Genomic DNA, 13,489 nt, shown 5'->3' on the forward strand with positions numbered 1-13,489 from the left:
TGTGACTGAAGTAAAAACTCAGGGAAACAGGATAGACAAGCAATCAGCAATACTTCAGGCTAGCTACCCCTTAAAACTGGGTTTTCTTTTACTAACCCCTATGATGCAAGTACTTATTAATTACACCTTACTTACATCTTGTGCACAGTACTACCTCCTTTCATTTGTTTTGAGCCTGCCACCGTCATTCCTGGACACACTCTGGGACTCCTCTACTGAAAAAAAAAAAAAAGGGGGGGGAGGAAGAAGTAGTCTCTAATTACCCCTTTCCTGCCACTTGTTGGTAAAGCTTCCTCAGTCATCTCATCTCCAGGCTGAAAAGTTCCTTCCTGCTGCACTGTTTTTGCACAGAAGCTGTGCTGTCCTTGACCATTCTTTTCATCCTTTTTAAGACCTTTTTCCAGCTTCAGCTGCCAATTACTACAACCCTCCTCCCCTGATGTCACCTCTATCCTCCTTCACATTTTTCTTCTCACAGCACAGCATGTGGTAGCTGGGGGAGGTCAGAGAAACAGCTAGAAAGGCAGCTTATGGAAAATCCAGGATGCTGTTGCCAGAGCCGAGGTCAAGCCAACCCAGCAAGGATTAACTGGAAGGCTACTTTCTCTGCCTACTGCAGGAGCACTCTGTCTGTACCTGGGAGGCAGTAACATCCCTCTAGACATCACTGACTGGGAGAACCAAACATGCTTTTTTCTTTGATTAGTGTTGTCTGGGCCAAAATGCGTCGGCTATTTCCTTATTTTGAGCTATTTTCCTGTTTTGCAAGTAGGCAAATTGCTGGGTTTTACTAACACTTCATCATTGTTTAATTTGATAGGCCAAGAACACCAGTCCACTTAAAATACAAGTTCTATTTTCTTTCCCTTTTTAACTATTTGTTGTTCTAAAAGAAAAGGTAAACCTGGGGAAAGAACCACAGGAACACACCAACTACTTCTTGGAAGTAACACACGTAAGAAATGCCTTTGCTAAAAAGCCACTGATCCTAATTGCCATTACACAGAGTCACACAAAACTCAGTATAGGAAAATGAAAGGTTATTTCATGGCAAGAAACTATACACACCGCCAAGGAATTCAGCACGTGCTGAGGTTTGTCTCATTGAGCAATGGAGCATGAAAGCCCCTCCTAACTAACAACTACAGCAGTGAACAACAGAAGTTTGCTGAAGTCAAAAGCAGTGAGCTCGTGTGCTCCTGCAAGACCTCTGGCTTGACGGTGCATGACATTTTCATTAGAAAAGCCCAATGAAACTACAGCTGAGCCAAGCAGACAAAATTAATTCAAACATTTAACAGATAAGTCAAAGACCATGACCGTAAACAAAAAAAGGCACCACACTGCAGGTGGCTTCCAGTCTCCAGGCAACTATCTTATTTTGCAGTGTAACCAACGACTTGGAAGAAAAATTAAGAAGAAAAAAAAAAGATCATGACTGCAAAGTTGTGCAGGTGACAAATACCAAAGAAGCTGTTAGATACAAAGAGGAAAGGCCACTGACGGTCAGCTAGCTGTCTGTCTGTCTGTGCACTAGTCTGTCTCTCCTTGTTCAGCACATGCTCAAGTTGGGAAGAACTGACAGTACCTGAGAACATATTCTCTGGAAACCATTTTTTAAAATACTGGAATAGAGAAAGATAAAGAATGAAGAAATGAAGAAACCTTATTTTCCACTTTTTAAAAGAGTAGGTCAAGAATAAAATAGTAACTCTAGAGAAAGTAGAAATTTGGATAAAGAAGGCTATTAAACGTACAAAGAGCTAATGAGAACCAGAGCTAACAAAGCTGGTAGTCCAAAACATGCAGTAAAGCTGACTGATGATAATTAACAAATTGAATATACTGGAGAGTCTATCAAATGACTTTGTTGGCAAAACAGGGTACTCCCTCACAATTAAATGATCTAGCTTATAAAGGAAGCTAATCAAGGTTTATTCAGGATCCACAATCAATTAAATACAAAATCAATTTACAGCTTTATTCCAGTCCTTACCATACTCACTTTGATCACCCAAATGTATGTAACTGGCAAAATGGCACAAGCAGCAGGAAAGAGTCAGGAAACTTACAAGAAGCTGCTATGCTGCTGAAGTACATCCAACTTTGAGATGCCTGGTATTCTCATGTATTTTTGACTGCTTTTGATTTTAAAAAGTGAGACCTAATCAAGATTTTTCTAAATAAATCCAGGCAACAACTATAAAAAATAATTCTAACTTGAAATCCTTGCTTTAGCATAATAATAGAAACTAACAGTAAATCCTACCACTCACACTTTCCACAGTCTTACAAGAAGGAAGAGAATCTAAGCTGGAATTTTGGCCTCCATTGCCTTTTTAATTCCTCCCAAGACTGGCAGCAGAGTAGCAAATGTCATTAAAAGCTGTGTGTTTCCTTATCATCCAACGTTATCAGCTCACCTTACCTGGAGTCTTTGACATAACAGAACGCCAAGTTCCAGACTTGGAACCATACCAGATACACTCGTGCCATGTTTTCCTTGGTTTACAACACCAAGACAAGACAACCTTTTGTTTTTCCTCCCTGGCTGAAAGCTAACATAAAGAAGTTGAACACTCTCAGAACACTCAAAAGTGTTGAACACTCTCAAAACATTGTACAACAAAAATGCCACCCCAATATGATGAAGTATCACACTCTGTTCCAGGAGATTATTTTAAAATAAAAATTGCATCAAGGACTCCCTCCCAATATAGAGAAAGCCAGTTAATAGCTCCAGGAATGAAATATACTTCCAAAGGCCATCAGATCACAATAAACACAAAAAAGTCTACACAGAAGACAGTTAAAGTTAGCAGATGCAAATCACTTCAAACTACCCACCATGAATTTGAACTCCTTTTTTTTTTTCTTCCACCTGGTGCATTTAAAAAATAAAAGCCACCAAGATTTTGAGTCAGCAGCAAGACGTGTTTGTGTGCTACAGCTGCACATGGAGGTCACAGAGGGTTTTGATTCTGGCTGCTGCTGAAGACATGACCCTATCAGGACTTCAAACTATCAACTGGTCCATTTCTTACAGGGATCCTAATTTGCTTCTTTCTAAATTCCACCTCCAGAAAAACGAACCTAGTTGTAGAGCAACTAATAGAAGTAATCTTCATGAAGCAGTCTGCAAACGCAGGAGGCACATGTCAAAAGGAACAACCCAGAGCCTCCCTCTCACCTGATCCCAACAGCGCAACACCTAGCAGGGCAAAGGAGTCATGCCTTCCACAGACAATCATGTTTACAGTTGAATTTTCTACATAGCTTTATACTTTTACTCAATTACCATGTTGTTTTCTGCGGGGAGGTTGTTTGATTTGGTATTTTTTGGGATGGGCACCCCATTTATTCCAAAGTAAACCTAGTTAGTTTCATTAAAGGCTGAAAGTCAAGTAAAGAACGGGAGAAGAAAACTGCAGCTGAGAGACACAACAATTAAAGAAGAGGCAGTCTAATAACTTTAGATACCATGCACAAAGAAACAAGCTCTAAGTACATTTATTTTTAACTTTAAGTCACTCTATCACGTACTAGAAGATGCCTTTTGCAATAACAAAACCTGCCACGGCATGAAAATTTCATGGGACTGGAAACAGGCACTTGACTCTCAATCCCTCCTTCTATCTACCTCTGCCTGTAACTCTGCATATCTTCTATGACTACGAGATTCCACTGAAACGATTTTTAGCTGGGACAAGATACTTTGCTCCTTGTACTGCTCAGTCCCATTCCCTCAATCCTTACCTCAGGAGGAACCCCGAATGACAGAAGTTACTGTCACCTCCTAGGTACAGAACTATTGTGCAACAGAAGAACTCGACAGCATCTTAATACCTGCTGATCTAAGAGCTGTTATCATCATCCTCTCCCAGCAACCACGCTACTTTCAGACAAACAGAATTCAGATTAATATTAGATAAATTCTGTGTTATGAAGTCACTATGCTATACAGGAAATTTGTTTTCTTATTTCTACCTATCCAGGACAAAGGTACCTATCTAAAAAAAGCCCTGCTGTTTACTTGCAGTCATCGGTTGCAAAAATTTTTTCTAACATCATCAAACGTGAATTATTTAATACTCTCCACCCCATTGGAAGAAGTAAACTCCCAAACTGACAACATACATGCATATTACTGCAAAGGAAGATAGAGACAAATATTACCTTCAATTTCTTTCTCAAGGAAAAAGACAAGACAACTACTCCCTTACGTTAAAAAGAAATCCGCTCAGTGGCTCTAAAAATCCATGGGAGACTGTAATCACAAAAGAGTCAGGGAAAATCCTCATTTCGAAATCTGTCCCAATGAGGACCTTATCTCTCAAATCCCGCCACAGAAACTTACATAGAAGGAGGAAGATTTCAAGACAACCACCACAAACCCAAGACTGCAGCAAAAGCACAAAGGGCTTTGACTTATATTCAAGTCAACAAGTAGTCAGATGACCCACACTCAGCCTGCGCCCCTGAAACCAACACAAACGGATCCTGTTCGGAAGTATTTAGCGCTGGTAAGAAATAACAACGCCGAACACTGAAAGATGCCTACGCGCACACACAGAGCAGACACGAGCAGCTGTCTCTCACTCACACACACACACACACAGAGACAGACAGACAGACAGACAGACAGACAGACCCGGGGCTGTGCCCAAGGCAGCAGCGGCACGGGCGGTACTCACCCGGCGCTGCCCGCACCGCGCTCCGGCCGCCCTCCCTCACGCAGGGCCGCCCCGCTGCCCCATGCACGCCCGGCACCGGCCGCAGCTGATTTCAGCCCGGCTGCGCTCCCAAGTTTCTTCTCCCGCCCCCTCCCACAGCCGCTCCGGCGACCTGTGCTCGGGCGGGGCTGCCACCATCCCACGGGGGCTGCCGCGGTGCCCCGGGAGCCGCGGCGGGGGCAGCCCGCGGCGGCGGGCGAGGGTGATGGATAACGTGCGATGTGCTGTGTGCGGCCGCCGAGGGGCCGGGGCCGCCTCGCAGGGCCGGCCCCCGGGTTTCGGGTTTCACGGGCAGCTGGCAGCCCCGGGGCGCGCCGCCGGCTGCGCTGCTGGAGGAACGCGCCCGCCTTGCCAGGCGGTCCGGGAATGCCAGCGCCGGGACGGCCGGCGGGAGCTGTCCCGGGGCTCCCTGCTGTCCCTAACGCTGCCACGCTCCAAGGGGACACGCGGACGGCCCGAGATCCTACGCAGAGTTTTGCCGCCCCCTCTCCTTTTTCCTGTGTGCCTGTGATGCGGATTTAGTCGAGTGAACGCACTCCGAGCAGCCCCGACTCATTCGCTTCCAGCAGCACCTCTGCAGCTTAGCACGGCTTAGCGCTCCTAAGAGGGGACTCGGGATTTTTCCCATCCGTGGGCCCGCACAACGAGGGTCCAAAGGCCCAGCCTCTGACTGAAGTGCACAGCAGAAATCAGGGAATTAGGATGGAAATTGCAGCCGTGATTGGGTTTTGGGAGCTGCTGTCCGCTCCCTGGATGGCAGGAGTGATGCCTGCTGCCGGGTGACTCAGGAATCATGAGGCTGCACTCTGCTTTTCTCCATACTCAGAGAGGGCAGTGAATGACTTGTAGCCTCCATCCTCCCTTCCAGCACACCACAGTATCAGTTTTCGGTGGAAACAGCCTCTCGGAAAATCCTAGATGCTGTGTTTCCTGGTTTCTACTTTCAGATCCCCATCACGAGACAAAAAGCAGTTTCTAATACAATACCACAATGAGATCATAAGAAAAAAAAATACTAATAATGATAGTTGAAGATGGCACAATATCTCATTTTGAATCGCAAGCTGGCTTCAGGCTAGTGTACACACTAACAGCAAAATCTTGCACATTTTCAGCTACACGTACCAGGCACGTGGTGTTCCTCTAATGACTGGAGCTGGAAGATCTGTAGAAGCTAGAAAAATGTTTTGCAAGAGAATCTCTGCATCTGATGAGTGCAGCTTGGACAGATGTAGACACTCCCACCAACTTCCCTCCTATGACCCATTTCTCACAGTTCTGTGTTGGCTGGTTCCAGCTCCACCCAATGTAAAAGCATTAAAAAATCATCAGTACCATAAGAATAGGTACAACCTTTTGAAATCAGTCAGTTTTCTGATTTATTCTTTAGATTTGCCAGATTTTTCAATAGATGAGGTCTGAAGAATATTTACGTATTGTAGCAGGTGACATGTCATAGCTTGCAGCAGTGATAAATGGGATACCACTGCACTGGAGAAACTTCTACTTTTAACAGAAACAAAATAATTCAGGTACCTGGTTATCCCTACTGAATCAAACCCCTGAGCCTCTCACTAATGATGCAAGAAGGGTTGGGGCCGGCAGCAGTCAGCCCAGATGTCTGTACATTTATGAAGGGGGAATACCCAAGACACTTTCCTCAGCTTCCCAGCTTTTTTGTGAGATAACCAGCCAGAAAAGAGAACTAGGCAAGCCATTAAGCATGAGGGCTGGTCCCTGCTCCTGCCTCTGGAAAAGAAATCCTCAGAGATAAAGCAAGGAGGAGGCAGAGCAAACTCCTTCCTGTGATCTCCCTGCCAAATGGAGAGATTTGGCCGACAGAGATCCTCAGCAACTGGAACAGCATGCTGCACACCGCACCAAAATTCAGCTTCTCCCAGGAACCATACCAGTTTGAAGAAACCACTGAGTCTTGCTGACTCTCTGCCAATGTCATTTTTTAAGAATAAACAGGGTGCATCATACATGGCTGCTCAGGAGGAGAAAATAAACGTGCACAAACTTTAGATGGTGAGGAGGACAGAATTAAACACATGCACAGCAGGATACCTATGCTGGCCTTCAGTTTGCTTGCTGCCAAATTCAGGCTCAGAGGGAGAACTGCCAGAATGACACACTAGAAAAAACATTTTTAAGTAGGCTGGAAAGCCTTCCACCATCAAGGACCATGCCTGCTCTGATGAGAGGCCTGTATGTATGGCAGCCTCACTCCGTGCGTCACATTTATCGACATCATACAAAAATTTAACCCAGGCACTTCTGTAAGTTTTATCTCTGCAGTTCTGCCTTTATCTGAACAACAGCCACATAAAGACACAAGACCTCTTGTTTAAATTATAGGAAATTACTGTTCTGTTACTGTGCTGTTCTCTTAAGAGAGAAGTAACCCCAGGAAAATTTCCAGCTACCGTAGAGAAAGGAGTGGCACAATGTACTTCCTAAGCACAGGGACACACAGGAAGCAAGCTGCAGGGCAAACTGGAACTGCCGGCTGCAGCACTGGGTAAACACAGACCCCTTGGTCCTGTGCCAGACCTGCTCCTGCACAACAGACAGCTTACAGCCTTGTGCCCACAATGCAGGTGCTTTCAAAAGCTGAGCTGCAAAGCCACTTACATCCTTGAACAGCTGAACGTGTGAAGTCTGGCTATCAATACAAAATTACAAACAATAACAATGAAGAGAGGCTTTGTAATCAGCTTTCCTTCCTTACTTGGCTTATGGGTGGTCACTTGCTCCTGTTCTTTGTCTCTGTTTATGGTTGGCCAGCTGATACCCCTCTAAAGTCGAGGTTTAGAGAGTAGACCAGTTCATATTTACAGTTTCATGAGCATTGAAGTCCTTCAGCCTGAGGTGTCTTGTTTACATGTGCATCATCGATATCCAGTCATTCGTTAGCTACCTTAGGAAAAAAAAAGTAGGAGCAGGCCTATAACTGGAAACAGTTTATCCAACTCCATGCAATTCACAATTAAAGCAAAGTAAAGCCTGTTTAGGTGCCAGTAGGTACCAGCTCGTGTCAGAACTGCTTCTATATGACTCCTTAGATACCAAACCTCCAACTGAGACACTTCAAAGGCTTGATGTCTGCATGGCAGGGAGCTAAGATTTTGAATCTTTGCCGCTGAAAGGACAAGTTTTTTCCAGAACATTTAATGACAAAAACTAGAAACACTTTACCAAACAATCTAACAGGAAGGAGGAAATCTGCATTTGTCACAGACAGTTTGGCCCTGCTCAGGCATGCAATACCCTTGGCCAAGTGCAAGCAGTTCCAAAGGTAATCCCCCTGCTCTGGGCAAACATGTTCCTAAGGCAAGTATCCATATAAACATACGTATACACAGTCTTTGGAAAACAACTTCTCTACAGACATCTGTGCAGTCTGGTGAGCAAAGTGAGCAAAAGTCTAAGCAAGCAGGAAAAAACACCACTTATTTTTCCATGTAACTAAACCCAGATGGCATCTGCTGCTTCTGCAGATTCTGTTGTCCAATACCAACAGAGAAGACTCTACTAAATTCACTTCACATTTCAGGAAATATCTTTCTCATCCTATTCTCACTGATTATGTTCTTCAATAGAACAAGCTGAACAGTCATTTCCTATTTTCATTTTCATGGAAATCAATTCACCTTATCATTAACTCACTCTGTGGTGTCCCCTCAGTGCCTGGATAACTTTGGAAGAGGCAGTATTCTTTTTAACACCAGCGTTTTAACTTCTGTTGGATATTTTTGAGTACTGGCTTACCACTATTTCCTTTGTTTATCCAATAGTACAGCTGACAATAAGGAAAGAACTGGAATTTCAAATAGCTAGTGTCATCAAAATTTATGACCACAAGGTAGAAAACACAACAACAGCTCACTAAATAAATATATTCCTGTATCTTTAGTCCTCAGCAAGAAAAGGACAAACCACACTCAGAATTAAGAGACAGCAAGCAGAACAGTGGCTTGAATCTTTACTGTTTCCCTAGGGACAGATTCTGTAAGATGTTTCAAAAACGAATAAAGCTGCTTACACTAACAGCCATAGAAGGCGGACATGCAAGCGCTCAGAGACAGGGCCAAAACCTGACACGTTGAAAATGGTTTGAAAAGTGTTAAGTTCTTCCTTCCACATACAGGAAACTTCTACTCAAAGTCATCAAGAATGTTTGAATAATTTCTGGATCTTCAAATCGCAATCAAATATCAAAAATCTAGCTGTCCATCTGGGAATCATTTTATTTCAAAAAACCCATGGGCATCCTGCCATTTACACATCCACTTCTCCCAATGGCAGCAAACTATTCCTTACAAGTTTGTTGGGTCCCTCCTGTCCCTGCTCCATTCCTGCGGTGCTTGGCAACTGAACCTCACATGCAACAGTAGTTGCTCTCAATAACATAATTCCTAGCTACATGCTCTGTTTTCCAGTCTGGATAACTGGGACTAATGTAGGACTCTTAAGATGTGTGTGTCATACATCAAATCCCAAGAAATGGTGATAATACTCAATATTTTTTTAAAAAAGCCTTTTCATCACTTCTCTTTCTTTCTGTGCAAGTGCTCAGAGTAACCCTCATGTTTAGGTTGGATGTCAGTATTCAGCAGAGAATTTCTCCTCCTTTTATAAGAGTCCAAACAATTTTATCTGGTCTACTTCCTTCAAGTTCAGATTGTTGAGTCTAGAGTTGTACTAAAATTATTATGAAAAACAAAACAGGGTTATTCTGGACACACAGAAGGAAGCTGATTCCACTGTGTCCTGACTGAGGAAAAGGCAGTCACCCACGTAATATGTGCTTCAAATTATATTAATTCCTTAGAACTGAGAAAGCGTTAGAAGGCACAGAATAGAGCTTCAGTAGATAAAGTGATGATAAACTGTAGCAAATGGACTCAGAAATGTAGAAACAAGACAACCAAGATCAGGAACATCAACACAAGGCTTTAAAATTAATGTTTTTGTTAAAGCACTCACTCACTACAAGACTTGACTCTTCAACAAGGCTGTTGCCAGGATCTCAGATTAGATTACACCACTTGGCTTTGACTTCCTAAACATCTTCCAGTTTTTCTCCAAGATTACTTTGGAAATAGCCCTTACTAGTATAAACATACTATTCTTTCCCAGCTATAAAACAAATTGCATTTGAACTCACAGGACAGGCAGAAGGTAACTGACCTTATGTCTTTGGTCCGAAGCACAGAACACAAGCAAATTTATCCTTACCTGCTGCCATCCCTTGTAGGAAGAAATAAAAATAAAAAAACACTTCCTAATGTAGTCAGTCCATCAGTGGTCTTGATTTACTATTATAAGACACAGCTCAAAGCAGCAAATTGTGGAGCCTGTTTGCACAGGACAATTTGGAACTGAAAGTTTTACTTCTATTCCTTTCTATGCAGAGAGTAGAACCCTCAAATATATAAATACAACATGCATTTTCTTCCAAAATTTACAATGGGCATTCTGCAGAGTACTTGATGCCATGCAAAAATAATGTTGGGGTTTTTTAAGTAAGTTTAAAAAACCCAAATAATGGGATCTTCCTAGAAGCTGAAATTCACATGGAAAAAAAAAAGGGGGTTTTGCCTGTACCTCTTGGGAATACTGACATTGCAAAACAAGATTTCTTCCCCTTAAAAATTAACATCTACACTTATATTCTGTGCTACTTTGCAGAAAATTCCTCAGTCATCTTCTTAGCAGCTGGAGCAGGCAAGATGAAATTAGCAAACCCAAAAATACTGGGTGTCAGGGTTAATTTTTGGTGTTACACTTAAAATGTATATACAAAAAATTGCAAGCAGAACTTAATTTAGAGTTAAGTTCCTGCTATCTGATGTTTAAATACATAGTCTCACCTTCTAGTCAAAGATGCAGGCTGAGTAACTTCACTCTCATAAGCAAAATAGCAGCAGCTGCAGTAGAAAACTAGGAGGAAAAAAGCAGTAGGGAAAAGGAAAACAAGCCCTAAGAGCTCAGAGGAGCTCACCATTGGCCAAGCAATCTTCTCAGGTCACTCAGAAGTGAATGTTCCTCATCAACAGTAAACAGGAGCTCCAGTTTATATGGCCTCTCAATAGGCTAGATGGAAAAAACAGGAACAGCCACCCCGTAAGGCTGCAGTAAATTTACAAGGGAAAAACAGCAGTCCATGGTGAACCTGGAATAATACGCGGGGAAAACAGCATCAAATGTGATGGATTTCACAGTTAAGGCAGCAGGTAAAGAATTCAGAAAACCCTCAACAATGAAATTATGTGCCAGTGTGTCTGTGCTTTGCAATTCCCATGATTTCTAACAAGCTATCTGCACGCCCTGTGCGGAGGACATTCATTCACCTGTCAAGGCTGTTCTCTGAGGAGTAATATGAAAACATCACAGAGCACATCCTCCTCAGGCAACCATGTTCTCCTTCCTATGCTTTCCTGTAACAAAAAGCCTTTATAAAATGTACAGGTACAGTTATTGCAGAAGGCACAATTTGTGTCTGTTTAAAACAGCTCAAGTCCCTATCTATCACAGCAATTACTTCTGTTGACATCTGCAGCCAGGCATCACCCCCCGAGTCAGTCACTGCTACATTAGGTCAGTAAAGAACAAGCACAAAGGGGTAGGAAGTCAATGTCTCAAACAATCTGCACTAGGAAATGTCTGCATTTTTTTCAGTTGAGAAAACCAATACAACCATTGCATTATATTTTACCCTAGTGGCATGTAGGGAGGAGGGATCTAACAAAACGCATGTTTAACCCCAACACAGATACCCAGAGGTCAGTCCCAACCTCTTGGACTTAAGCTCTGAAGTGACAAGCCCCACTGCCTGAACTACATCATTGAAGGTGCAAAGGGCAACAAAGGTAAGATGGACATGACCAGAACAAAAAAAAACAAGAGACAAAAAAAGACAATTGTTATCCAATTTGCCCACGAAACACTCTCCTCCAAAAGACAACAGGCTTAGTCACCAGGGAGAAATTAGAAATTTTGCTCCTGAAGACTTGGATAGGGCAGTAAAAAAACCTCACAAATAGCTTTTTTGGGTGAGCTTTCATTAGTGAGCAAAAGCAAGAGCAATGGAAACAAATTATTCTGTTCCATATTACCAAAGGATTATTTTGAAGAGTGAGTCAAAAAGGAGCACTAAAACATCTTGAATTCACATCTTGAATTACTGTGTCAAGACTGCTACTATCAGGACTTGCACAATGCCTTACAAAAGGAGCATACCATTTCCCAGATTGTCTGAGAAAAGGTGGAATTTCCACATTCTTCCAGGTGCAAGTATCATTTCCAGCATTACTGCATCATCATGATACCAATTGTCATCGGCTGGGTGTCTTGAATATATGGTACTTGCACAAAATCTGAACCTCCTACCACCAACACATTGTATGTGAGGGGAACCTCAGTCCTTTGGTAAATCCACAGATTGTTTTCTTGCAGGACATTGCCTGCAGTATCTATGTTCTGCAATAATTTAAGTGTGATCCTGGAATATCCATCAGCACTTCCTTCAAGGACAGATGCAAGTAGGCTGCATCAGTGGCTGAATAACACCCAGCATCTTACTATTGCAACAAATGTTTCCAGATAAGTTATCATTTCCTACCGCTCTGAATAGCTTACCCTCTCAGCGTGCCATAGACTAATATATCACTATGTATTTACAATACTGATTGGCATCTGCAGAATACAGTATTTATTTCATCTAAATCCTTCCAGGAGACTCACCATCTTTCTGCCCAGTGCTTTGATGCATTCTTACTACCCTAGCACTGAAAATGCTTTTATTAAGGCTGCTGTTGCTTTCCTCCGTTTTGCTTTTTAAAGTTTTATTTTATTGGTGATATCAGTAAATGTCTGGACTTACTTCAGCCATGCATTAAGACTTATCTCTGCGGTTAGTCTAGTTAGGCATCCAGGGGAAAAAGTGGTTGAAGAATTGTTCAGTGCCTCACCAAAATATGGATCACTTGGGCTTGGTTATCTACTGCTTCCATTCCACTGTGGTCCTGACAAGAGGAAACTGAAATAAAAGTTCCAATGGTTACAGCTCACATACCTTTTGCTAGTGGGCTGTTTGCTTTCTAAATCTCACTAGCAGTTCTTGCTGCGCTTCATCTTTAATGTGTGATGCATTGTTTTGCAGTACTGTAAATCTCTGGTCTCACTGAGTAAGACCAGAGACTTACAGAGTAAAGCCAAAAGATGAGATCTATCTCATCGGAAAAGACAGGATGCAATCCCATTTATATTTGTGGATTGCTGATCCCAATTAGTTTCATCAATTTTCATGGTAAGCTTGGTTACCTAGAGTACTGGGAAGCTGAGCACTCAAAGCTGCAGCAGTGTTTGCCATTCCTCATAATGCATTTCACAGGAACTACAGGTAAGGAAAGCCTGAGGATCCCCCAATTAAAACCTTCAAATTCCAACAGGTGATTCACACAACAGATAGCTCTAGCAGCAGATCAAGTGTTAACAGGAAACACAGAAGTCCAAAGTAATTTCTCTCCCTTTCTTTTGGATGCATCACTGACAGATAGCTTCCATCACAAACAGTGGCATTTACCTCAAAATACTAGAGAGAGTTCTTGAGCCATCTGATTTTAATAGCAAAAGTAAGACTTTTACCTTCAGAGTCAAAAAGCCCCATTTGCCACTCAGCACACCCTCTTTGGATCAAGCATAAATAGGAACCTCTTTCAGCTATCCTATACATAAAAGCCATTCTA

General features: G+C 42.6%; 1 protein-coding gene across 4 annotated transcripts in view; it reads right to left on the reverse strand.

Annotated features, from left to right (window-relative positions):
* The window catches only part of ARHGAP24 (Rho GTPase activating protein 24), a 241,989-nt gene that overhangs the window by 177,411 nt on the left and 51,089 nt on the right, over nucleotides 1-13,489 (reverse strand). Inside the window, exon 1 of one of the 4 annotated variants that reach the window (XM_066186583.1) lies at nucleotides 4,695-4,852. The exons of the other annotated variants lie outside the window; for them this stretch is intronic. The gene's annotated coding sequence lies outside the window, so the exon portion shown is untranslated. Of the gene's footprint in view, nucleotides 1-4,694; nucleotides 4,853-13,489 lie in introns of those variants that run through there. 4 annotated transcript variants of the gene reach the window in all.

The sequence above is a fragment of the Chamaea fasciata genome, unplaced genomic scaffold (assembly GCF_029207755.1).
Source record: "Chamaea fasciata isolate MVZ Bird 193981 ecotype frontalis unplaced genomic scaffold, bChaFas1.0.hap1 SCAF_6, whole genome shotgun sequence".
NCBI lineage: Eukaryota > Metazoa > Chordata > Aves > Passeriformes > Sylviidae > Chamaea > Chamaea fasciata.